Source organism: Apium graveolens, chromosome 1 (genome assembly GCF_009905375.1).
Source record: "Apium graveolens cultivar Ventura chromosome 1, ASM990537v1, whole genome shotgun sequence".
In the NCBI taxonomy this organism is placed as follows: domain Eukaryota; kingdom Viridiplantae; phylum Streptophyta; class Magnoliopsida; order Apiales; family Apiaceae; genus Apium; species Apium graveolens.
The window spans coordinates 16,010,439-16,038,438 of record NC_133647.1 but is presented as its reverse complement, the minus strand read 5'-3'; the positions used below and the strand labels follow the sequence as shown (position 1 = coordinate 16,038,438).

Below are 28,000 nucleotides of genomic sequence, written 5' to 3'. Positions count from 1 at the left end.
GATAGTGTTTGCTTTGAAGCTATGGAGACACTACTTATATGGGGAAAAGTGCGAGATATACACAGATCACAAGAGTCCGAAGTACCTCTTTACTAAGAAGGATCTGAATATGAGACTGTGTCGATGGTTAGAATTGATCAAAGACTATGATTGTTCGATACAGTATCATCTGGGAAAGGTCAACGTGGTAGTAGATGCTTTGAGTAGGAAGGAAAGGTTAAATATGATATCGATGCTGAAGGAATTGTCTGATGAAGTTGAAAAATTGCAATTAGAACTTTGTGATCATGGAAGAGCGGAAGAAATGTGTTATGCCATTACTTTTCAACCGACACTATTAGAGAGAATAAAGAAATGCCAAGATGAAGTAATGACTCAAGAGAATAATCAGTTGACAGGAGAAGAGATATGTACCCAAAAAGACGAACAAGGTGTGTTGAGATTTTCAACAAGAATTTGGATCCCAAATGTGATGGAGTTGAAGAATGATATTTTGTAGGAAGCACACAATTCGAGATTTTCGATTCACCCGGGAAGTACCAAAATGTACCATGATTTGAAAAAGAGTTTTTGGTGGCTGAACATGAAAAGAGAGATTGCAGAGTGGATTTCAAAATATGACACGTGCCAAAGAGTAAAAGCAGAACATCAAAGACCAAGTGGTTTGATTCAACCATTGAAGATTCCAGAATGGAAGTGGGCAAATATTGCCATGGATTTTGTAGTGGGTTTACCGCGAACACGTTCTGAACACGACACAATTTGGGTGATAGTTGACCTCCTTACGAAATTGGCTCATTTTATTCCAATCAATGAGAAGTCTTCGTTAGATAGACTAGTTCATATGTACGTACGTGAAATCGTGTTACGTCATAGTGTACCCATATCAATAGTTTCAGATCGAGACCCGCGATTCAACTCAAGATTCTGGAATCAATTTCAAGAAAACCTTGGAACGGAATTAGACATGAGTACGACATATCATCCCCAAACCGATAGCCAAAGCGAACAAATAATCCAAACCATTGAAAATATGTTGTGAAGCTGTGCAATTGATTTTTCGAGAAGTTGGGGCGATCATCTACCACTCGTAGAATTCTCGTATAACAATAGCTACCATTCTAGTATTGGCATGCCACCATACGAAGTGTTATATGGACGAAAGTGTAGAATACCGACGAGTTGGGATGAAGTTGGAGAAGGAAAGATTTATGGACCTGAACTGATTCAGCAAATGAAGGACACTGTCACTATGATCAAGAAGAGACTCATTGCTGCTCAGGATAGACAAAGGAAGTACGCGGACCCCGCCCGGAAGGATGTAAAATTTGAAATTGGGGAAGCTGCGCTGCTAAAAGTATCACCATGGAAGGGTTTGACCCGATTCGGTAAGAAAGGGAAGTTAGTGCCAAGATACATTGGACCTTTTGAAATCTTGACCAAGTAGGAAAAGTTGCTTATGAATTAGCCTTGTCGCCGCAATATCAGCACGTGCATAATGTATTCCATGTTTCATGGCTAAAGAAGTATAATCCAGATGTCAATCATGTGATAGAAATTGAACCAGTGGAGATTCAGGCTGATTTATCTTATGAAGAGCGACTTGTGCAAATACTGGATCGACAAGAGAGAATTCTTAGGAATAAATCAGTAAGTTTGGTTAAAGTATTGTGGAGGAATCCAAAAGTCGAAGAAGCAACGTGGAAATTAGAATCTGAAATTCGAAATCGGTATCCTCAATTATTCTTCTAGATTCTGAGGACAGAATCCTATAAGGGGGAGAGGATGTGACAACCGGTAATTATTGGAGCTATTTTATTAGTGTGTTATATATTCCTAAATATTCTGTGTTATAAGGCCGACTATGCGAATTCGTTATATATTGTGTATAATTTTGTCGAATGGCATTGCGAGTGTTGCTGAAATATTTTAAGCGTGTAATTTTCGTACGCGAATAAGATTTCTCGCGATTTAGTAATATTTGAATAGTTGCGATTAGGCGATAAATGTTTATTTTAGTATTGTGGGATATAATCAATTTACTTGCAATTATTTATGAGATTTATAATGTGTTAACTATATTTTTTGTGATTGATTTGTTAGTAGAATAATATTAGAAAAAAAAAATTAATATAAAATTTTATTCAAAAATTTTGAAAAGAATTTTATTATATTTCTAAAATCTCATAGTATTTATGGTATTTATTTGGTGATTTATGGATTTGTATTTTAATTACTAAAATCATTCTTTTAAAATTTACTTTTAATAGTTATCGAATTACAAGCATACCCTTGCAGGCAATTTCCACTCAATTTGCCATCAAGTGTATACCTTGTATTTTTGGTTCGGATTTTTGCTTAAAAATAGTATATGTAAAAATATGCCATGTTATGCTCTTTGTGTTTGCCTTGGTAATCGATTTATATGGCTAGGTTTATGCTCCTATCTCCAATAGAATGATAGTCAGTAGGGTTGTGCATGTTATAGATTAGGTTTGTTGGGTTGCATGTTGGTTTTGGTTTTGATTTGGGAGTTAAGGTGGAAGGAGGTACACTAGGCACTTTGTAGCAAAAATTTTCACCATAAGTATAGGCTGTTTTGGCTGAGTTTTGGTAAGGCCTTGCTAGGCCCAAGTTTAATGGAGTTAGGACTTGAGTTGTACTTGAGTCCAGTGGCTTTGATTCATTGAAAAACTTGCATTTAGGTAGGCACACACACATTTCCGAGAGTAACTCAGAACATGACAGAATTGCGTAAGCTTGAACTTTGGTCGACTTTAACCATGCCTTAGGCTAGCCCTTCATGGGTCCTTGGATTTAATAAGTATAATGCATCCCTAGGAAGTTTAAAAAACCTTTAGAATTAAAAATTGAATAAGAAAAGTGGGTTTTATGTAAGTAAAAACAAAGTAGATTACATTCTAATGGGGGCTGGGCAGAGTCAACTTTGGGCAGAAGCCTAGAGAGTCCTAGGTGAGGCCTTGGCCTGAAACCAAGTCTGAGAGTTAGGTTTAATTCTTAAGAATCCATAGGAATTGATTTTGTTAGAATACCCCGAGTAGAAGTTGAGATATCGGCTAAGGAGCACAGGACGTGCAAACCGGTGCTAGCTGAAACCATAGTGTGAGTATTGATTTTTGTAAGCCTATAGGAGTGAGGCCTTTGAGTCTCACCAAATTTAGAAGTTAGTTTAGAGTCTTAACAACCTGTAGGAAGTGGTTTGGAATGAAGGACCGAGGTGGAGACACCCTATTTCCACCAAGAAACCCGAGAGCACCCTTTCGAGTGGCATTAGGAAGCTTAAGTGGTATTTGTTGTGTTTGGGACTTAGAAGTGAAGAGTCCGAGTGTTGCACATCATCTTTAGGATTAAGTTAAGGTCAATAATACTTCTTATGTGTTACTTTCTTATGTGCTTAGGTGTTTAGATGATATTATAGTATAAATAACTAGTAGTATATGCCATGCCATTACGTGATTATGTGACTATGTGGATTACTTGAATTGTATGCGATTAAGTTTGTGTAATCGTAGTTATAATAGGGGTAAAGGTTTGTCTAGAAGCTTATAGGATTATAAGTCGATAAAGGGTGAATAGTAATGAGGTTAATGTAATGTGTAGGTTCCGAAGGTAAAGGGAAGACTTGTGACGTCAAGATCAAATAATCTTAGGACTATTGGAAGGCAAGTTACTATCTTCTTATGCTTATAATTGTTGACAAGTTACTTACCTCTTTATTCTTATAATTATTGCACATACATAAATTTTCCATGAATGCTTATTATAACAAACCCCATGTCCATAATTATTTCAAATACTTCCGATAATCACTCTTAACTTGATTTGTACTTTACCTTCGAATGTTCTTTCCTTGAATCTAATTCAATTAAGTTGATACCTAATCTTTCCCTGGCATCCATGTTATAAATCATTAAAAATAAAATAAATGTTTTCTTATCTTAGTGGATTGGACCTAGACGCAATGTAACGGCCTCAACCCCGGGGTTAGGAGTTGACGTCACTAACAACAATACTAATAAACAATATAACCCAAATTATTAATTATACATAATTTCGACCCCTTTACCAAGACCTTTTCCAGGTTTAAGTATGACTTAGGTTACAACCATCACAAAACCAACTTACTAAGGACAATTCAAACAATACTATCTTTATTCAGCAACTCAACAGACCCGCTTGGGTCCAACATAACTACCTTAGAGGAGCCTGACACGGAAGGAACTGGAACTCTGCCCCAACTACCACTGAAGAATCTCCTAGTATCTGCAATACATATATAAAACATTTTGCAAGGGTGAGCAATCAATTGCTCAGCAGTACCACTATATGAATAGTAATCAAAAACAGTTTATGATAAACAATTATAGGAACAGAAATCATAACTTGCTAGAAAACAAGTAAAACATGTCTGAACTGGATATCAAAACTAGCATGCTCTATAAACCAAATCATTAGTTGTGTGATGTGCATAAATATCAATTTCAATTTTAGCATGCTTCTTTCATTTTCAAATCTTCCGTCCCATCGCAGGACCCATAAAACCATTTGTCCCGTTACGGGGACCCAAAATCATTTATTCCGTTACGGGAACCATAAAACTTGTCCCATCACAGGACCTATAAAACTTGTTCCTCTCCGGGAACCTCAAAATCACTTGCTCAGATATAAAAGTATTGGATGATCCCTGGTGAGACAGCTGATCAGGCTATCCTACGAAACTTGTTCCGGAACTCAGAGACTAGCTAGGTCTCTGTCACACTGGGCTGGTGGTTATAACAGGGTGCGCAACCACTTCTCCACTTACGCTAACTTCCAGGCCGTTACGGGCCTTCTGCGCACACTCATCCAATTATCTGGTCATTTTTATCCAGTTTTCCAAATCACTTACCTATCTCTTGTCAAAACAATTATAACACAGCACATTTTCCAAAACATTTTCATTTTATTCAAAACATAGAGATAGGTATTTTCAGAAGTTACTTTTCCCCCCAAAACACAAGTTAATAAAATAATTTGAAACCCAGGGGATACGTAACTTAAATCGTTCTGTTCCACTATGAGAATAAAACAATATTATATTCATATATGCTGAACCATAAAGATATGGTCAGGGGTACTTGCCTTGCAGATCCTTACAAACATTACCGATTGACCTTGAGCCGACACGAACGTTTAGGCTTTATCACCTAACCACTAGATTACCCTGGATTCGACTTCAACACTCAGGTCCTTCGATTAGAACCTTACTGAGCTCATCGACTATCCACTAGGCTATCCAACGCCAACTCTTGGGCTTTCTGACTAGCACCTACAAAGTCGAAACATCCTAACTTAGACCTTCGATTATGCTTGACATATCCTTGCTAACCATCTACCCAACGTTAACAAAACCCGACTCGTAATACTTCACATAATAATACACGTATCAATTAGGGTTCACGTTTTTGAAAGTCGGTTCGGTGTTCATTTTTAGAAATAGGTATATTTATCCTTTATGAAATTAGGGCTATCGATTTTCGTAAAGTATTTCATCACAACACATAATCAGATTTCGTATAAGGTACGTACATATAACCGATCGACGTCCCGATAGTCATTGGGTATGGCCCCGTATTTTTGTAATTAAATTTTCTCGGAAATCGGGCAGCACCTCCTTTGATTATCGGCTAACCCGTCGAACATCCCGACGTCCAAACAAACACAACTACAATCAATCACAATCCAAACCAAACCACCGATTTCAGCCATCAATATCAGTCCAAAATTCTCAATTACCAACTAAATACAATTATTAATTATTAGTCCCGTTATATAATTTTAATCACATTTTATAGTTTTATTCGCAATTCGCATTTTAAATCGTATTTTGTATTTTAAATTGTAGGACTCAGAACAACGTCATCACCGTCCACCGTCGACTCGTTCTAAAACTCATTGTCGACGACGATAAAATTTACGGGTTCCCGTAAATCCCGGGCGTCCTACGTAAATTCCATCGATTAACTAATGATAATAAAAATTCTGCACCAAAAATCTTTTCACGAAACAAACTCAAATTATAGAGAATAATTAACCAGTCATCAACAATCGGCAAGGAAAATAATTGAAAGCCGGTAAAGTGACTGGAAACAACAACAGCACTGAATAATTGAACCAACACATACACACACACGGCCAAACACACCCAAACACACGCACCCACACACACAATGCACACACAGCACACTCACACACGCGCACACGCGCAACACGCACACACACAACATCACACACACAAACCCACATACTCACACTACACACACATATACATGACCATATATATATACAGCCAAACGGAAACCCACCGGAGAAATAAAGGCGGCGGCCGGAAATCGCAGAAATAGCAGGCAGGGAGGGAGGAAAATGAAAAGGAAGGAGAGAGAGAGAAGAAAGAGAGAGATGGAGAGTTGCAGAGAGAGAGGAGAGATCGACACTGGGGGGAGAGGGAAGTCGAGAGAGATTGATGGGGAGAAAGTGACATGAACTGAATGATATAAAACGGGTTGAACCCGATTTTACAAGCCCTTGCCCTTTTTTTTATTTTCATATAAACTCCGCAATAAAATTTTATCTGACCCGCACTTTAACTATTTAACGAACAATTCACGGGTAATTAAAACCCGAACATTAATAAAATATTTTATAACATATCACAAATAATTAAAAGACAATAAAAATTAAATTTTCAAAATTTTAAAATAATTTTCGAAACACAATTGATACCCGTTTTTAACGAATAAACGAAACAACACGCGGGTGAAATTAATCTCAAAAATTCCCAAAATAATTTTAAAATTCTCGGAATATTCTAAACTTAAATAAATATGAGTTTCATAATTTTTAAAGAATTTTGGAATTAAATACAAATTTAACAAATAATTACAATTAGAAAATCATACATGGCTAAATAATTGAGGAAATGTTGATTTCTCAATTTTAAAAACTCCTAAAAATAATTAATAAAATTATGAAGCGATAAAATGATTTTAGGGATAACCCAAGTATTTATGGAAATAAATCCTGAATTAAATCACCTTTAAACACAAAAGTAACGCAACACAGCTTCACGACGAATTATACAATTAATACACGAACACCACAATCACACATAATCAATTAAAATATTAACAAATAATATCCAGCTGACGGAACCTATACACATACTTTATTTATGTACTTATTTAATAATTACACATTTAAACAGTATAAAAATATACGAGTCATTATAACCTCCCCCCCCCTAAAAAGATTCTATCCTCAGAATCTGAATTTTAACCAAACAAGTGAGAATATTTGTCAAGCATATCTGACTCTAACTCCCAAGTAGACTCTCCTACTCGAGGATTCATTCAAAGCACATTCACTAGGGATATATACTCATTCCTAAGGACTCACTCATAACAAACTAGGTTATGGGTCGATCATTCCCCGCAGAACAATTTGAACAAGAGCCCATTGGCTCGTACTCAATGATTTGGTTCGAATCAAGAACATATCGCTTTAACAATAACATGCAGAACACATTATAAATTTCTGCAACTGTAATGACAATGCTAACTCATGAGCACTTCATCTATCTTCCTCGATACCTCCAACAGGTACATATATTTAGGGCTCAACTCGCCCCTTCTAACTAAACCTAACCAATCTCTTTCAAGGTTCCTACTTTTATATCCATACTCTTTCGATGCAAATCCGTCTTCTTTCTTTGTCCATCCCAAGCTGCTTCAACTCTTTTCTGAATCAACACCACTACATCCTTGGTGCACTGAATTTACTCAGGATCTAACAATATTTCTACTCCCACTTTCTCTTAATAGAGGGGAACTCACACTTATGCTCACACAAGGCTTCGCAAGGTAGCATTCCCTAATAACATGATAATTATTAACATAGAGGACTCAATCATTGGCAGGTGATTACCACAGTTTCTTTTTAGATTCAAACTATATACTCTCAGCATATCTTATATTGCCTAAATCATCCTTTCACTTTGACCCTTCTTCTACGAATGATAGGCGGTGCTCATTTTCAATTTAGTTTCCAAACATTCAAACACCTCTTGCTTCTCACCATCAGTTAAGACTGGAAGATAATCTCTTATCTTCACTTCTTCTCACCTTTAGATATTTGAACTTCAAATTCCACTTTCCCTATTCATTTATTAACTCCTTAGCGATTTTAATCACATTCAATCCTTTCCTTCTATACAGGGCATATGTTACTATACCGACTTTGCTTAAGTGATCTTTGATAAAACGATCTGTATCCCTTGTTTATCTCAGCTACAAATCATCTTGGAAAATTTAGCATATAGTTTCTTCCCTTCTAATCTTTATAGGGAAATCTTTGAGCGTTCTACACAGAATTTCTTAATCTTTAAATAGCTGAGGATGTTATCAATAGATACAATTTGCTTATCCAAGCACTCCTTAAATTAGGTCACCTAAATAATCAATTCTTAATAGGGTTATTTATTCCTATTCGTCGTCTTGTTAAACTCCCGATAATCATTACATACTCTCATAATTTCATTCTTCTTTTCAGCAACATTCCTGGTGTAAACCAAGGGACTATATCTGGTATGCTCACTTTCCTTACTAATATCTTTTACAATTATCGATCTAATTATTTCGTCCCACTGGCCTTCCAAGAAACTCCCGGAAATTTATATATTACTCAATTTCCTTCAGCTTAAGTATTTTCTACTTCTTATCTTTACACAAGGTGGATCTACTTTATCTCTTTAGCTTATTAACTCTTTTCTTCACACGATTGGAAAAGCTTCTTATCTTGCTCCTTCCTTTAGCAACTCACCCTACTACTGGCTTCCATACACTTTACTATTCGCTTCTCCTAAATTAATCTTTGCCTTATGAAAGGAAAATAAACTAGTTACTAAAATCATGTCAAACTCCTCTAGCTCAAAGGGTGTCAGATCAGCTGCACTACGTCCGAATTTCTAAACACTCGATCTTTTGGTCACTCTGGAAGTTTTGCCTCTAGCCGTGCTGGATATTGGCCCTTGGGATGTAGTACCTTGAGTAACCGTTCCACAACTCCTTGTAATAGCCTTCCTAAAATGGTAGCGAACAACTCCTGGATTTTCTGGATTACATTCCAACGCAGCATGACCCTTATGACCGCATTTAAAGCATTGAACATTCTTTGTTTTCATATTTGAAAACCACATTAGCATTTAACTTCATATAATTGGAACCGACTTCTACATAACTGACCATTAGCTGATAAAATTAACCAACTCTTCCTCTTGAATTGACCAATTGGAGTATCATCCGAAATCCCACTAACACATCATAGTATACGTTGTATCTTTAAAAGTAGGGTATTTTCCAAAAATTTGGGCAGCATTTTCTCTATATTACTGACTACCAGTCAGACTCGAGCCGACACCAACACTCAACCAACAACCATATCAACCCATCAACATCAACCAAACCACCAACAGGTAAATTAACCATCTTTCACCACTCCACTCCACAGTTCACAATACTGTGACACATAACATGTTAATAACCATATGTATCACTAACCAACATAATAAAACGGGGTTAACTATTTCAATCACAACTACCAACAAGCAATTTCGCAAATTAGGTCAACTTAAGGACCTCTGCTAGGCATAATAATCCAAGTTTCAGCCAACCATACTTCTAAAGGCGGTTCCCTGTCATGTGCCATAGACTCGACAATCACTGAATAACCTTTCTAAGACAACAACCTTTTCTAATGGCTCACAAATCCTTATTGTTGCGATCATTCCAAAATAGCAACCGGATACAGAACTTTTATTTCTCCTGACAGTCAACTCTTTGTTTACTTTCCATAACTAGGATGGTCTGACCACAGAGGTTACCGAAGGAAATTTATATTCATAATATGCCAAATAAAAATTTCAAAATCAAGATAATCCATTCTAAAAGAAACGTGAAGGGAATGCGGATATGATTGGGAGCAACCATACAAGTACGTAAGATGGCCAGTCTTAGTATTATACAGTTTACAACACATAATTCGGTGGCGTCCCACCAGACCCTTTGTCACACAGACAAATAGTCACATCATATGTATTGTTTGCCCCAATAAACCGATAGAACCTCCGAGGAAAGAAATATAAGGGTTCAAGGTATAAACCTCAGTACTGATCCACATTCGCTATGAAACTCGGTTGTCATGGCAGCCGCTGACTATTACCCTTCCACCTGAACTTTCATGATCAGATTCGCTCGTTCGAGAAAAGAAACTAGAAACCTCAACTAGACATTGCCAATGATACCTATATATATAAGGGAGACTTACTAAAATATAGGGCAGTTCCAGCCAATCCCCAACAGACATCAGGGTTACGCCTTCGAACCCTTGACTAAACTCACAGACTCGCTCCTCTGGTTGAGTTGCTGCCTCATATCTATATAGAATAAACCTTCTTACACTCTTCTGACTCTATTCCTAACCTAAATCAGGGACTCAAACCTGTAGCTCTGATACCAACTGTGACGGCCTCAACCTCGGGGTCAGGAGTTGACGTCACTAACAACAATACTAATAAACAATATAACCCAAATTATTAATTATACATAATTTTGACCCCTTTACCAAGACTTTTTCCAAGTTTAAGTATGACTTAGGCTACAACCATCACAAAACCAACTTACTAAGGACAATTCGAACAATACTATCTTTATTCAGCAACTCAACAGACCCGCTTGGGTCCAACATAACTATCTCAGATGAGCCTGACACGGAAGGAACTGGAACTCTGCCCCGACTACCACTGAAGAATCTCCTAATATCTGCAATACATATATAAAACATTTTGCTAGGGTGAGCAATCAATTGCTCAGCAGTACCACTATATGAATAGTAATCAAAAACAGTTTATGATAAATAATTATAGGAACAGAAATCATAAATTGCTAGAAAACAAGTAAAACATTTCTGAACTGGATATCAAAACTAGCATGCTCTATAAACCAAATCATTAGTTGTGTGCTGTGCATAAATATCAATTTCAATTTTAGCATGCTTCTTTCATTTTCAAATCTTCTGTCCCATCGCAGGACCCATAAAACCATTTGTCCCGTTATGGGGACCCAAAATCATTTGTTCCGTTACGGGAACCATAAAACTTGTCCCATCACAGGACCTATAAAACTTGTTCCTCTCCGGGAACCTCAAAATCACTTGCTCAGATATAAAAGTATTGGATGATCCCTGGTGAGACAGCTGATCAGGCTATCCTACGAAACTTATTCCGGAACTCAGAGACTAGCTAGGTCTCTGTCACGCTAGGCTGGTGGTTATAACAGGGTGCGCAACCACTTCGCCTCTTACGCTAACTTCCAGGCCGTTACGGGCCTTCTACGCACACTCATCCAATTATCTGGTCATTTTAATCCAGTTTTCCAAATCACTTACCTATCTCTTGTCAAAACAATTATAACACAACACATTTTCCAAAACATTTTCATTTTATTCAAAACATAAAGATAGGTATTTTCAGAAGTTACTTTTCCCCCAAAACACAAGTTAATAAAATAATTTGAAACCCAGGGGATACGTAACTTAAATCGTTATGTTCCACTATGAGAATAAAAAATATTATATTCATATATGCTGAACCATAAAGATATGGTCAGGGGTACTTGCCTTGCAGATCCTTAAAAACATTACCGATTGACCTTGAGCCGACACGAACGCTCAGGCTTTATTACCTAACCACTAGATTACCCTGGATTTGACTTCAACACTCAGGTCCTTCGATTGGAACCTTACTGAGCTCATCGACTGTCCACTAGGCTATCCAATGCTACCTCTTGGGCTTTCCGACTAGCACCTACAAAGTCGAAACATCCTAACTTAGACCTTCGATTATGCTTGACATATCCTTGCTAACCATCTACCCAACGTTAACAAAACCCGACTCGTAATACTTCACATAATAATATACGTATCAATTAGGGTTCACGTTTTCGAAAGTCGGTTCGGTGTTCGTTTTTAGAAATAGGCATATTTATCCTTTATGAAATTAGGGCTATCGATTTTCGTAAAGTATTTCATCACAACACATAATCAGATTTCGTATAAGGTACGTACATATAACCGATCGACGTCCCGATAGTCATTGGGTACGGCCCTGTATTTTCGTAATTAAATTTTCTCAGAAATCGGGCAGCACCTCCTTTGATTATCGGCTAATCCGTCGAACATCCCGATGTCCAAATAAACACCACTACAATCAATCACAATCCAAACCAAACCAACGATTTCAGCCATCAATAACAGTCCAAAATTCTCAATTACCAACTAAATACAATTATTAATTATTAGTCCCGTTTTATAATTTTAATCACATTTTATAGTTTTATTCGCAATTCGCATTTTAAATCGTATTTTGTATTTTAAATTGTAGGACTCAGAACAACGTCATCACCGTCCACCGTCGACTCGTTCTAAAACTCATTGTCGACGGCGATAAAATTTACGGGTTCCCGTAAATCCCGGGCGTCTTACGTAAATTCCATCGATTAACTAATGATAATAAAAATTCTGCACCAAAAATCTTTTCATGAAACAAACTCAAATTATAGAGAATAATTAACCAGTCATCAACAATCAGCAAGGAAAATAATTGAAAGCCGGTAAAGTGACTGAAAACAACAACAGCACTGAACAATTGAACCAACACATACACACACACGACCAAACACACCCAAACATACGCACCCACACACACAATGCACACACAGCACACTCACACACGCGTACACGCACAACACGCACACACACAACATCACACACACAAACCCACATACTCACACTACACACACATATACACGACCATATATATATAGCCAAACGGAAACCCACCGGTGAAACAAAGGCGGCGGTCGGAAACCGCAGAAACAACAGGCGGGGAGGGAGGAAAATGAAAAGGAGGGAGAGAGAGAGAAGAAAGAGAGAGATGGAGAGTTGCAGAGAGAGAGAGGAGAGATCGAGACTGGAGGGAGAGGGAAGTCGAGTGAGATTGATGGGGAGAAAGTGACATGAACTGAAAGATATAAAACGGGTTGAACCCGATTTTACAAGCCCTTACCCCATTTTTTTTATTTTCATATAAACTCCGCAATAAAATTTTATCTGACCCGCACTTTAACTATTTAACGAACAATTCAAGGGTAATTAAAACCCGTACATTAATAAAATATTTTATAACATATCACGAATAATTAAAAGACAATAAAAATAGAATTTTCAAAATTTTAAAATAATTTTCGAAACATAATTGATACCCGTTTTTAACGAATAAATGAAACAACACGCGGGTGAAATTAATCTCAAAAATTCCCAAAATAATTTTAAAATTCTCAGAATATTCCAAACTTAAAAAAATATGAGTTTCATAATTTTTAAAGAATTTTGGAATTAAATACGAATTTAACAAATAATTACAATTAGAAAATCATACATTGCTAAATAATTGAGGAAATGTTGATTTCTCAATTTTAAAAACTCCTAAAAATAATTAAAAAATTATGAAGCGATAAAATGATTTTAGGGATAACCCAAGTATTTATGGAAATAAATCCTGAATTAAATCACCTTTAAACACAAAAGTAACGCAACACAGCTTCACGATGAATTATACAATTAATACACGAACACCACAATCACACATAATCAATTAAAATATTAACAAATAATATCCAACTGACGGAACCTATACACATACTTTATTTATGTACTTATTTAATAATTACACATTTAAACAGTATAAAAATATACGAGTCGTTATACGCAAGTCCTTTTCATGTTATTGATAGGCTCACATATAGCCTAGGGATCCCATTATATTTGAGAACTCGGCGAGGTTCGGGATTACTTCGTGGCTGATCACCGGCTGTAATCCGTAGCGTCCTAAAATGATTTTGATGACTTGACATTTAAAACATGATTTCCTGATGCCATGATACCATATACCATGTTTCGATTATTATGATTCTACCATGCTTATATACTATATCATGTTGCCCGATATCATGATTCCATATACCATGTTTCGATTGCTATACTTTTTCCATGTCTTCATATTACAACTTCATTTTTCTTATTGTCATTTTTATAAGTATCCATAACCCCTTAACTTCAGAAGTCGTGATTTTGAGATAATGCCTTGTATAGTAGAATGATTAGTACTTGCTGAGCCGTTTTATCTCATTATCTTGTGTTTAACCCTGTTCTACAGCTAGCAATCATGGTTCGTACCAAGCAGACCGCCCGTAAGTCAATTGGTAGGGAGAGTGAAGACCATTTGAGGGCGCATGTAGAATATATATAGATTAAGCGCAATCCGCCAGTATGTAATCGTCGTATTAGTTAGAAGGGCTGTTCCAAACTCTGAACTTGTAAAGATCTAGGGATTGTTATAAATTTGGTTGGTTTGTATTAGATTATTATCGTCCTTTGGACTTATAAGTTTGTAATAATTATAGTTCGCTTTTATTTAGTGTGTGTATATTATAGTTGGGGTGTGACGGTTGTTATTGTAATTGGGCATAGTATACTTCCTTTCGAAGTTATATTAGCGGGTTTGCCTCGAAATTTGAATTATTGAAAAGAGTTTTAAAAGAAAGTGAAAAATTTATTTATGGAATTTGGATATCTTGTTTCTAGAACTGTAACCTAAAAAGATCTTGGTGTAGTTTGGGGTCACAGATGCTATATTTCAGTTGATGGCATTTATTTATTGATTCAACAGGTTATTTTGGATTGAGGTTTCATAGTGACGACCAAATCCCTTGACCCCGGATTTGGGGGCGTTACAGGTTGGTATCAGAGCTGAGGTTATAGCAAACTAGAAACGAGAGTGTGTAGTTATGTAAGAACGCTTGAGCTCATATTGAGTTCCCGTTGGATTATTGGATATAGTACCAACGAGTAAGCTAAGATAGGTACATTTGTTTGAGATGGTTGTGTTGAGCTGGATATAACTCCTATCAGCTGCGAATATCTATTGTGGAATCTTCTGAGGCTACTACGATTCGACGATGATGAAGATTATCGATATCCTTATAACATGAAGAAGTTTCTAGAATCGGATGACGAGTCAACTGAAGAGTTCAAATAAAAGATAAGTATTAAGACCTTGGCAATACCTTCTCTTTCTATTACTTCTTTGACATCTCTCAAAAAAGAGGTATTTGTTATATATGCTTTTATGATTTAGAAGGAATAAAATGGTGGATATTTTATTATTGTTTGACGAGTTGGTGTTATTAAATGGTAATGTGCTAATTGTTAAGTGTTATATCGATCCTTGTTAATTTATGAAAATATTTACTTAAATGTATTATTTTCAAAAGTTATTTGAAAGCCGATTTTATTGATATCGGTAAATTGAAATTGTTTTGTAATATCCGAAAAATATCGTGTAATTATTTTTATCAATAAATAATTATTATGTGATTATTATGAGAATTTTGGTGAATTATCTGTTGACTGATATTTATATTTGGGTGTTTATATGTGATAAAGTGTAAGTATTTTGATTTTTAATATGTCCAGAATAAAGTATAGATAATTATGGTATTTTTCTAGCAAGTTTTGGATCGTTATATGATTTTATAAGGATTTATAGATTTAATAATTATTTTCTGAGTAATTATAAAACTATTTTATAAAGCCAAAAATCGTCCAACTTCAACTATTTTTGCGTTTTTACAACCCGGAACTCTTCGAAAAACTCCTTCCCAACCTAATTTGATTATTCCGAACATTTTCCGTGTTTTGACTTTTTCGATCCGGAGTACAATTTGACCCGTACAAGTCCCGACGTAAAATTTTGATACGCTAATCATTTCAGTAGATAATTACACACATATGGTATTAATTGTATCATTTTTATAGTTACTTAGCGGCTAATTAATCTATTTTCGGATCCGATATATAAGTGTAAGTACGGAATTATTAAATAAATAAAATATGTTATGGTTCTGTCAGTAAAGTGTTGTATTTATTATTAGCTGGGTGTGATTATGTGGATTCAAGAGTTAATTGTATTATTAGATGCTGAATTGTATTGTTTTATCTTCACTTTTAAAAGTGATTATTGAAAATTTATTTTCATAAATATTGAAATTGTCTCTAAAATTATTTTATGAATTTATAATTTCAATAATGATTTATGGGGATTTATAAAATTTAGAAAGCAATATTTCATCAATTATTTATCCCTAAATGATTTTCTGATTGTGTTTTAGTATCAATTTAGTATTAAACTCCAGAATGTTTCAAAAATCATGAAACATATATTTTCTTAAGTTTTGAATATTTTGAAAATTTTAAAATTATTTCGGAAAAATTTTGAATTATATTTACCCGCGTATTTGTTCGTTAAATCGTAAAATGCGGGTAGGTTGCGCGATTCAAAAATACTTTCAAAATTTTGAAAATTTTATTTTATTAGTTTTCAAATATTCCAGGAATTTTAAAACTATTTTGGTAATTTTTCGGGTTATTCTCACCCGCAAAGTGATTCGTCAAAACACAACACGCGGAACATAACCAGGCTGTTAGGGAATATAAAACACGCGTCAGGTTTTCCTTCTGCCTTTGATGCGTGGCAGGAGATTATTGGAAAAAAACAAAGAAAAGCAGGCGCTGCCCGCATAACCCCCCCCCCCCTCGTCCCCCGTTTCTCTCTCTCTACTTGCTCTCATTTTCTCCCTATATCCTCCTAACTTAAGATCCAGATATACTTCCCGATCAACTGCTATTGGTCCTTACTCTGGTGCTTATAGCTCTATCACTCTGCTCGCTTCTCTTTCGATATATTTCTATACTTTTAATTTTCAAAAATTCATATCTTACAAACCGTTTATCCAAATTTTATTTGTTATATATATAAACGATCAACGCTTCGATACCTATACAAAGGTATATATATTGCATGGTTTTGAGAAGAAAATTTGCGGAGCATACTTCCCGTTTTAATTTATTTTCGGGACATGGAAAAGGAGTTTGACGGTGTTGATTACTTCACATGGCATTTCAACGTGTGTATGTTTATGGCTATTAATTTCGGATTTTTCTGGAGATATTTCCGGACATCAAATAATCTCTTGGACTGATTAGAATTTATTTTGGGTAAGGATTTTGAGATTCTGATTTTGTACTTGGGTATATTATATCATGTTAGTGTTTATATAATTATTTCATAATTTTTAGAAGTTGTTGTAGAAGTCACTTTTAACCATGTTTTTCATTTCTGGCGTGTTTATATGTGCAAATATATATATTATGGTGTGTTTCAAATTTATTGATTTTATTAGAGTATAGTTGGATTATATTGTTTGGAATTGATTTTGAGGGGTTCTAGCCCCTGAAAAAGTCTGTTTTACAAAAACGTTATTTCGAATTTTTTTCTAAAATATTCATTTCAATTTCAAATTATTTTCTTTTATTATTTTTAAAAATCATAATTTGATTTAATTATTTATAATTTTTTTTGATTAATTATTTATTCATTTAATTAATTGATTAATTCATTTAATCAATTTATTAATTGATTAATTCAATTAATCAATTAATTTTATTTATAAATAGTTGAATGAAGTGTAATTATTTACAATTGAGCCAAATAATATTCTAAAATTATTTTGAGCTTTTAAAATTATATAAATATATTGAATATTCAATTAATATTATTATTAATTGAATTATTCTTATTTTATTCGTTGAAAATAGACATATTGTACGTTTAATACGAAACGAACATGTATAGACTCAGAAAAATATTATGCTTTCATTAAAAATACTTTCGAGACCCAAATTCTTTTGTTTCGAAAGGTCGCTTGTTTTACGAGTCATTCTGAGTCGATTATTGATCGATAAACCATATTTTTACCCGATTTCGATTCTAAAAGTACCGAGTCAAATGTTTTGACGAACCAAGTCATGTGTTATATGAATTATGTGATACGTGAGTTATGTATGTACATGCTATGTGAATTACGTGTGTGCGTGGGTCAAGAGTCTTGTTCCTGACTCTATTTTTTATATGTGGGTTATCGTTCGGGTAGACGATAGAGTTTTGACGCGCAGTTCGTCGAGTAATTATCGTGTAGACGATTAAGTTGTATCTTTTAATTATAGATGCAATCATTCAAGACGATCGGAACCAAATGTTGGATGTGAAAGAGATATGTCCTAAGTCCAATCATCTATGAGGATTTAGGAATAACTTTTATGTAATCTGTTTTGATTTTATTGATATTAATCAAAGACTTGTTTTGTTTTTATTACGGGCTCTATCTATTTTAAATGTTTGAATAAGATATACCACAGTTTAGAGTAAAGCTTTTTATGGATTGTGATGAGATCATAATAATGATACCTAAAAGATGATAACTCTAAACTTAAAAAGTTCCTGGTCGTAGGATTACTAACTGGTAATTAATAATCCGCAAAGATCGGTACATACTATGCTTGCTTCATTATGAAGGATGTCTGTTCTCATAGACATTTGTGTGGTGACACTATAGCTAGTATGTAGGTGCTTATTATAGAATAAGTTCACTGAACATGACTCGCACAGCTGAACAACTGATGGAGTTCACTCACGTGTCAGCAGTTGTTCACATAGTGATAGTTGTACAAGTATCCTTAGAATTGAGGTCATCATAGTAATCTTGTGTACATTGAACTATACTTTGGTTTAGTTCTTAGTCTCCAGGGACAATTATAAGGGCTCTACTGGGTATAGGAATTTGTATACGAAGATAGTGTATGATCAATAAAGGATCTACCCCTTCCAGTGAAGGAAGAGAATGTTCAATGCTGATCCACTTATGCTAGTTCTGGAATCTCTGGCCAGAGTGAATGAAATTAGAAAGGAGTTTCTAATTTACATTAAATAGAACTAAGCATAATGAATGGGAAAGCAAATGATTAAATAAGATAGGCTTGACACAAGTTTCATGCCTTGTATTTAATCGTGATATTGCAGGGTAGAAGGAATTAATTGTACGGTAACTATTCACTGAATAGGTTCTTGGTATTCTAAGCAGTGAATTCGTATTATCCGGATAGTCGCGATATGCTGAGAAGTATCCCTCACGATATAGAATAAATATGATTAATTAATTAATCATATTTAATGAATTAGAGAATTTATATAAATAATGATAAAATAGTTTTATTATTATTTATTTCTACTAACGGCTTAATATTGAACCTATAAGGTCACACCATAAAAGAGAATGATTTAATGGTGGAGGAATTAATTAATAATGGCTGATAATTATTTATTTATGAAATAAATAATTAATTGGCAAATTTAATAATTGATTAAATGATATTTAATTGATTATAAATTAATTAAGAAAAGGTTCTTAATATTATTATTTAAGAATTTAATTTTTGGAAATTAAATCAAGAGAGAGAATTATTTCTAAAGTGTTTAGAAAAAGGATTAATAATTAAAAGTAGTTTTAATTATTAATGAGAATAATAAATGGTTAATAATAATAATATTTTATGGGAAAATTTTCAGCTGAAAATTTTGCCTATAAATATACTATTATAAACCCTATTTTTGCCTCAACCCAAAGATTTACAAAAACCTTAATTCTCTCCACCTCCTCCTCCTTCATTACATCGTTTTCTTGGTGGATACCGGTGGAGTGCTTCACACTTGAGGAGCAGCTGCTAAGGATCTCCGCTCGTGGTTCTTGGATCGCTTTTAAAGGTTAGAAATCGATCCCTCTATTTTAATCACGATTTATATGCTTTTATTTGGATTTTATATGTGTAAAATTGTTTTACCATGCTTCCTTGATAGATAAAATCCTACACTGGTATCAGAGCATAGGTTGTATGCATATAGATCTGTGGTAAAAATTTTAGAATTTTATGTGCTTGTATGAATTAATTATGATTTTTACAAGTTATATCATGGATCAATTATGACTGGTTAGAAATCGTTTCTCAGAATTGTTTTGACTGTAGATCTGGGTTCTATAAGTGTTGTAGATCGCCTGGGTATTTTTTTCATAATTTTATGATGGATGGATTAATTGTTATGAATTTTTGAAGTTATTTAAATTAAATTTGTAATTAAATATATATATATAATCTTTTAAAGTATACATATATATGTGTGTTGCTGCTGTGGTGTAATGGTGGCACGGAAAAGAGAAAAGAACAGGGACGGCGGCACGGAATTCCGTACAAGAAGAATGTGGCGGCTGTCAGGAACAGAAGGGGAGGAGCGCGCGTGGGGCACACGCGCTCGTGTGTCACGCGCGTCGCGTGTCAGACACGCGCGGGTCAACGGTCAACCAGTGCTGACATCATCAGATGACGTCATGCTGACGTCAGCTTAGGGTTTAGGGTGCATGAAGCGCGTGGGGCGCGTGGGCGGATGTCAGACACGCACCTGACAGCGCGTGTGCGCGTGTCAGCGCGTAGATTTGCTTCTTCCGGCGCGTGAGGGCGCTTGGTTGCTCAGAACAGGGCGTACTTGGTGCCGTTGGATTCGTCTTTTCGAGACGCATCTAATGGTATATTATATGATATTTTCTGAAATTGTTTCGAAGTGTTTATAGCTAACAGAAGTGTTTTAAAGCTGTTTTTGATTGTTTTAATTGCTTTTAAATGCCTCATGTGATACATAGAGATGTATAATGCTTAGACCAATATGCTACATGATGTAACATCCCTACCTTGTTGTTTATTTAATTTTATATATGAGATATATGCCTATGTTTACCATGCGATGATAGATTTAGGTGAACTTAAATCAACATAAGGCGTTTGTTAGACAATCTAGTATAGTGAAATTGTTTCATGACTTTAATATAAATATTATGAATACGATCATGAGATTCTTGTGTTTATGAAACACGTAATTGAATATGAATTTTCAATATTGAGAGAAAGGATGATTCTGTCAATAACAGATTTCTATCTGTAAGAAAGGGTTATTAAGTGACGCCTCTTGACAATGCTCCACCCGATCTGGGAATCATCTGATTATCGATTATTGATTTGAAATATTTAATTTAAAAGGAAGAATCTCTTTATAATATGATTATGATTGTAACGTAATATAATCCCTCTAAAATTAAATAATATCAAGTAGTAATTGGCCAATGACACAACGGGCTTGGGTCGGTCATAGCCTTCCAACATGGTAGAAAGTGGTTCTTATTTTTAAATCATTATCGTTTCGTGCTACATCCGAGGGCTTTGATTTCGAAATAAGAAATACTTGTCTATTACATAGAGATGTGTACATTGAATTAGAATCTAAAGGTCGGTACGTGCTACAGCCGTGGGCCGTTGGAGACTGATTCAATTATACGAAATGTTGGGTTAGACTTGACTTAGAATATTGAGTTTGTCGTGCCACAGCCGTGACTCAATTATTCAAGAGGCTAAAGTTATATTAGGGAATAACATAAGATGTAATTGACAAGAGTTGTCTGCCTATTGAACATCACATGACATTTCGTGCCGGAGCCGAGGTTGTGTGATGGAATGTAGGATCCCTATTCCCACTAGCATTATGAATGCTTAATTTTCATTTAGGGGGTTGAATAAATTAGATAAACTAGGGGGAGACACTTATGAATAAAGACCCGAATCATATAGTGTTTTGAAATGAAATTGAATATTTGCTAAGTGTTGTTATGTGTTACTATATTCGTCATGTCTTCTGCACTATCACCCCGGAGCATACTAGATGCTCACAAGTTGACTGATCCTAATTTAGCTATTTGCTTTCACTATAACAAGTTAGGGCACTGGAAGAGAAACTGCAAGGTTTACCTTGCAGAATTGAAGAAGAGGAAGGGAAGTAAGACTACCGCTTCTGATTCAGGCATGTTCATGATCGAAGTTAATATGTCACTAGGTCAAATTTCTACTTGGGTATTAGATACCGCATGTGGTTCTCATATTTGCAATTTGTTGCAAGGACTAAAGGGAAGTAGGACTCTTGAAAAAGATGAGGTGATTCTACGTATGGGCAATGGAGCAAGGATTGCTAGGATCATTTAGTTTACATATGCCTACGGGCAAGACTATTATTTTGAATAATTGTTATTAAGTTCCCTCTATTGTGAGGAATATTGTTTCTATCCCTATGTCGGATTTGGATGGTTTTTCATTTATTATGAAGAATAATGAATGTTCTATCCTTAGAGATAATGTTCTTTATGGACGTGGTATTATAAATAATGGTATATATGTATGTGACGTAGAGCATGATTTACTTCAGATTGAACAAACTAATAAAAGAAAACGAGATGATGAAAATATGACCTATTTATGGCACTGTAGGCTAGGTCATATTAGTGAAAATAGACTGCGGACATTGCATAAGAAAGGGTTACTTGACCCCTTTGATTTTGAATAATATCCTACATGCGAGTCTTGTCTATTGGGTAAAATGACCAAATCTCCATTTAGTGGACATGGAGAGAGGGCTGCAGATTTGCTAGGACTGGTACACATAGATGTATGTGGACCAGTGTCTATGCAAGCCATGGGTGGATTTTCGTACTTCATTACTTTCATAAATGATAGATCTAGATTCGGATATGTGTATTTGATGAAACACAAGTCTGAAGCCTTTGAAAAGTTCAAAGAATATAAACATGAAGTGGAGAAATAAACCAAACACAGTATTATAACTCTTCGATCAGATCGATGTGGTGAATACTTGAATGGAGAGTTTCTAGATTATCTCAAAGAAAATGGTATAGTCTCCCAGTGGACTCCTCCATATACTCCACAGTTAAATGGGGTATCTGAAAGGAGAAATCGAACTTTGTTAGACATGGTTCGGTCCATGATGAGCTATGCGAATCTTCCAATATTCCTATGGGGTTATGCATTGGAAACCTCAGCATATTTACTGAATAAGGTGTCTTCCAAATCTGTTCCTCAAACACCATATGAGATATGGAAAGAAAGGAAACCGAGTCTTAAACACGTTAAGATTTGGGGATGTCCAGCTTATGTCAAAAAGGTTGACCCAGATAAGCTGGAATCTCGATCCGTAAAATGTAATTTTGTGGGAAATCCTAAAGAGACTTTGGGGTATTACTTTTACACCGATCATCGGGTGTTTGTCTCCAGACATGCTACCTTCTTGGAAAAGGAGTTTATCCTTGAAGGAAACAGTGGGAGCAAAATTGAACTTGATGAAGTTCAAGAAGCAAAAACTACTACGGATCAAATGGAAACACCTCTTCAGACTGAACAACCTTCTGTGGAACAGCCCATTCGTAGGACAGGGAGAGTGTCTCGTCAACCTGAGAGGTATTATGGCCTTGTCATTGAGAATGGCAATGAGTTGTCAATCATTGATGATGATGACCCTGTGACCTATAATGAGGCTATGAGTAGTGTTGACTCAGAGAAATGGCATAGTGCCATGAAATCCGAAATGGAATCTATGTATACCAACCAAGTATGGACTCTGGTTGAGGCGCCTAAAGGTGTTAAGCCTATTGGGTGCAAGTGGGTACACAAAAGAAAGATTAGATCAGATGGCCAGGTGGAGACCTATAAGGCCATGCTCGTGGCAAAAGGATTCAAACAAAGGCAAGGGATTGACTTCGATGAAACTTTTTCGCCTGTAGCCCTGTTAAAATCAATTCGGATTTTGCTTGCGATTGTTGCTTACTACGACTATGAGATCTGGCAAATGGACGTGAAAATGGGCCTTCCTTAATGGGGGACTTGAGGAGGAAGTGTATATGACACAGCCAGAGGGTTTTCTTTCCAAGGGAAATGAACACCTAGTGTGTACGCTGCTGCGAACCATATATGGTTTAAGGCAAGCTTCTCGTAGATGGAACATCCGTTTTGTTGAGACAATCAAAGAGTTTGGTTTTATCAAAAACATAGATGAACCATGTGTCTACAAGAAGGTTACTGGGAGCGCGGTAACATTTCTTGTATTGTATGTAGATGACATACTTCTTATAGGAAATGATATACCGATGCTACAATCAGTCAAAGTATGGCTATCACAGAACTTCACCATGAAGGACTTGGGAGAAGCATCCTACATTCTCGGTATGAAGATCTATAGAGATAGATCTAGAAGAATGATAGGTCTTACCCAGGGTACATACATCCAGAAAGTGCTTAAAAGGTTTAGCATGGAAAACTCCAAAAGAGGTCTCATACCGATGAGCCATGGAGTGTCCCTTTCCGAAAAATGTCTCCTAAGACACCTGAGGAAAGAGAGCGTATGAGTAAGATTCCTTATACTTCAGCAATATAATCTATCATGTACGCGATGTTGTGTACAAGGCCTGATGTTGCTTATTCAATTAGTGTGACGAGCAGATATTAGTCCAATCCAGGTGAAGATCCACTACAAGAATAATGTCAATAGACATCACACATTAGACATCGGTTAACTTTGCCACTGATGTGAAAAGAAATATTGACATCACCCCGTGTTTTTGTGATGTCTTTGTTCTTTGTAGACATCGGTTATAATTAAACCGATGTCTAAAATTCACTAAAAAAAATAATTTCACGCCCACCTTTTCTTTCCCCCCTTAGTCAAATTTTCATTCAGTTTTAGTTCTAAATTCCCCCCATCCCAAAATTCTCCCCCCTTAACCAAATTTTGGTTCCCCCCAAATTAATCTTCAGATACAAAATCAAAACAAAAAACTAAAAAATCAAAACTAAAAACTAAAAAACAGTCTCTCTCACTCTCTCGAACCTCCCTCTCTCTCTCGAACCTCTCTCTCTCTCGATCAAACCTCTCTCCCCTCACAATCTCTCTGAACTCCGGCCATCATCTCACCATCACAATCTCTTGAACCTCTCTCTCTCTCGAACCTCTCTGTCTCGAACCTGTCTCTGGAACCTCTCTCTCTCTCTCTCTGAACCTCTCTCCGCTCCCAATCTCTCCGTTAAACCTCTTTCAGTTAACCTCTCTACTTCGGTAAGTGTTGTATCTACTTGAATCGAACTGGTCTTCTTTGCATGAAGACCAGTTTTAAAAGTTGAGGATTTTTGAATTCAAAACCCTAATTTTGTAAATTGGGGTTTTTTCTAATTCGAAACCCTTATTTTTTTTATTAATTTAGTGTCTAAACTTGTTGCTAATACTTTTCTTCTTGTTATATACAGGACCTAATCTGAGAAAAAGATTTAGAGCTTTAGGTAATTTGGGTGTTTTTGGTTGTTCATTTGTATTTTTGTTTTTTTTTATTTTTGTAAATTGTGTAAAGTTAACGATCCTTTCATCTCTACAGATTACATGGTATTTTTTAACTTCAATCCTCATTTTTTTGCTTTAGTTGTGATTTGTGATTTGATTTAGTGTTGTTTATCTTATTTTGCTCGTTATAAATGTTGATTTATTATTTTATTATGGATATGATTAGGTTTTAAATGTTTTGATTTGGTGCTTGGTGCTTGTTATAGATTTCATCTCTTGATTTAGCTCTACAATATCAAATTGAATTGTAGCAATAACTGTAAAAATGTTATATGTAATGTGTGCAATTTAAGGCTTGTACCTTTGATTTGGATAAAAGGTGAAGTTATTTACACTTTACACTTCAATGTATGGCTTTTTTGTTTATATTTTTTTAAATTTTCTGCTACACAAGACTGCTATGGTTCACTTAATACTAAGATTTGTGCTTGCTGAAAATATATAATGTACACTCGTTTGCATTTCAGGTGACATCCATGGGCAGTATAGTGATTTGTTACGACTCTTTGAATATGGTGGCTTTCCTCCTCAATCAAATTATCTGTTTTTAGGGGATTATGTGGACGTGGAAAACAAAGTTTAGAAACGATATGGCTCTTGCTTGCTTATAAAATTAAGTATTCGAATAACTTTTTTCTTCTTAGGGGAAACCATGAATGCGCCTCTATCAATAGAATATATGGATTTTATGATGAATGTAAGCGCCGATTCAATGTTAAACTATGGAAAACCTTTACTGACTGTTTCAACTGTCTTCTTGTGGCTGCTGTTGTTGATGATAAGATATTGTGCATGTATGGTGGTCTGTCCCCTGATCTTAACAATTTGGATCAGATCAAAAACCTGCCACGTCCAACTGCTATACCTGACACAGGTTTGCTCTATGATTTACTTTGGTCAGATCCCAGTAATGATGTCAAGGGATGGGGATTGAATGATAAAGGAGTATCATTCACCTTTGGCCCTGATAAGATGTCAGAGTTTTTAGCAAAGCATGACTTGGACCTTGTTTGTCGTGCTCATCAGGTAAAACCAATAATTTTCTTTTTTTCCACAATTAATTTGCACCGGAGTTGATGACTTGACGTTATGCTTGTGCAGGTTGTGGAGGATGGTTATGAATTCTTTGCTGAAAGACAGCTTGTTACCATATTTTCCGCTCCCAACTATTGCGGTGAATTTGATAATGCTGGTGCAATGATGAGCGTTGATGGAAATATGATGTGCTCTTTCCAAGTACTGAAGCCAACTGAAAAAAAGAATAATTTTTTAATGTCCACAAAAATGTAACTGGTATATACTTTTTCTTGCCTTTCCTTTCTGGGTATATTGCCAATTTGCCATTAGCAGGTTTGTGGTAGTTTAGACCTTGTTGGTTAGACTGGTTCACCTTTTAAACTTATAAAGAAGTACTATTCATATCTTAAACTATAAAACAAGTTAGATTATTAAGTATGATTTGAACTTCAATGTATTGCAACTACCATAATTGGCAAGACCTGCTACTATTATTAACTTAGTTTATTTGTCACTTCTTGTAGTGTTTGCTTTGCTTCTTTATATTTATATAAAGGGTCTTTCTTCAAGAACCATCATCCGAATGAGAAGAGATGGAATTCTGACTATTGTGTTTACACATATATCCCCTGTCCTGGTGTTTCAAACGTCAACAATTAGTAAAAGTCAGTTAGACTTAAGTTTTAGACGGCTAAGTTGGTGTTATGCTGCCAAAATTCTCATAGTTTTTTGACTTGATTGCAGTATTGCTACTTCTTTATATAATGACTATTAATTTATTCCTATATAAATATTACTTGTTGTTAGGTCCCAATTTGTTTGTAGAAGGGGGGGTTGAATGCAAACAATACCGTTTAATCGAATAAAATGCGGAATAAAAAGGTGAAACAAAATTCAAGTTAAATAAAACTTTTATTAAACTTGAAAGGTGTTACAACTACGGTATCGGTTACAAGGGATTAATCTCAAATCAATTATTACAAATCTAGAATAAATTCGACATGAACTTTTTCTATTTTTGCAATTAAAAGATCAAATGCTAAATGCAATTTGAGATTAAGTTCTAGGGATTTTAATCCGCTAGATTGTTACACAAGAACAAGATAAATAATTCTAGTGATTTGGATTTAACTTTACAATCTAGAATTTTGATCTTGAATATAGCAGATGAAAAATGAAATAATTTGCTTTTTTTTCTGCTGTGTTCTTGACTTGTGTTTTTTGTTGAATTATTGCATGAATGTCTTCTGCTGTGTTTTTGTTGTTTAAGTAAACAGAACAATCCAGTTTACTCAGCAAGACTTTCGGCAAGACAATCAAATGAACTGGTATGACAATCCATTTGAACTGGTAGGACTTTCGGTGAGACTATCATTTTGAACTAGCAAGACAATCCCAATAGCTAGCAAGACAATCAGAATGAACTAGCAAGACTTTCGGTATGACTATCAATTGTCATACCGATTGTCATAGTAGTTCAAATCAAATTGTCTTACTGAATTATTAATAGATTTTAATCTAATAATAATTCTGAAAATCCTTAATATTAATTCTGAATTAATTAATCAATTAATTCAATTAATCAATAAATTCATCTTTGCAGATTTAATTTATTTTCTTAATTAAATTATTTGACTTAATTAA

General features: G+C 35.1%; 1 pseudogene; it reads left to right on the top strand.

Moving 5' to 3' along the window:
- The first annotated feature begins 109 nt into the window (after window positions 1-109).
- Window positions 110-26,813, top strand: LOC141717537 (serine/threonine-protein phosphatase PP1 isozyme 1-like; annotated as a pseudogene).
- The last annotated feature ends 1,187 nt before the right edge of the window (window positions 26,814-28,000 follow it).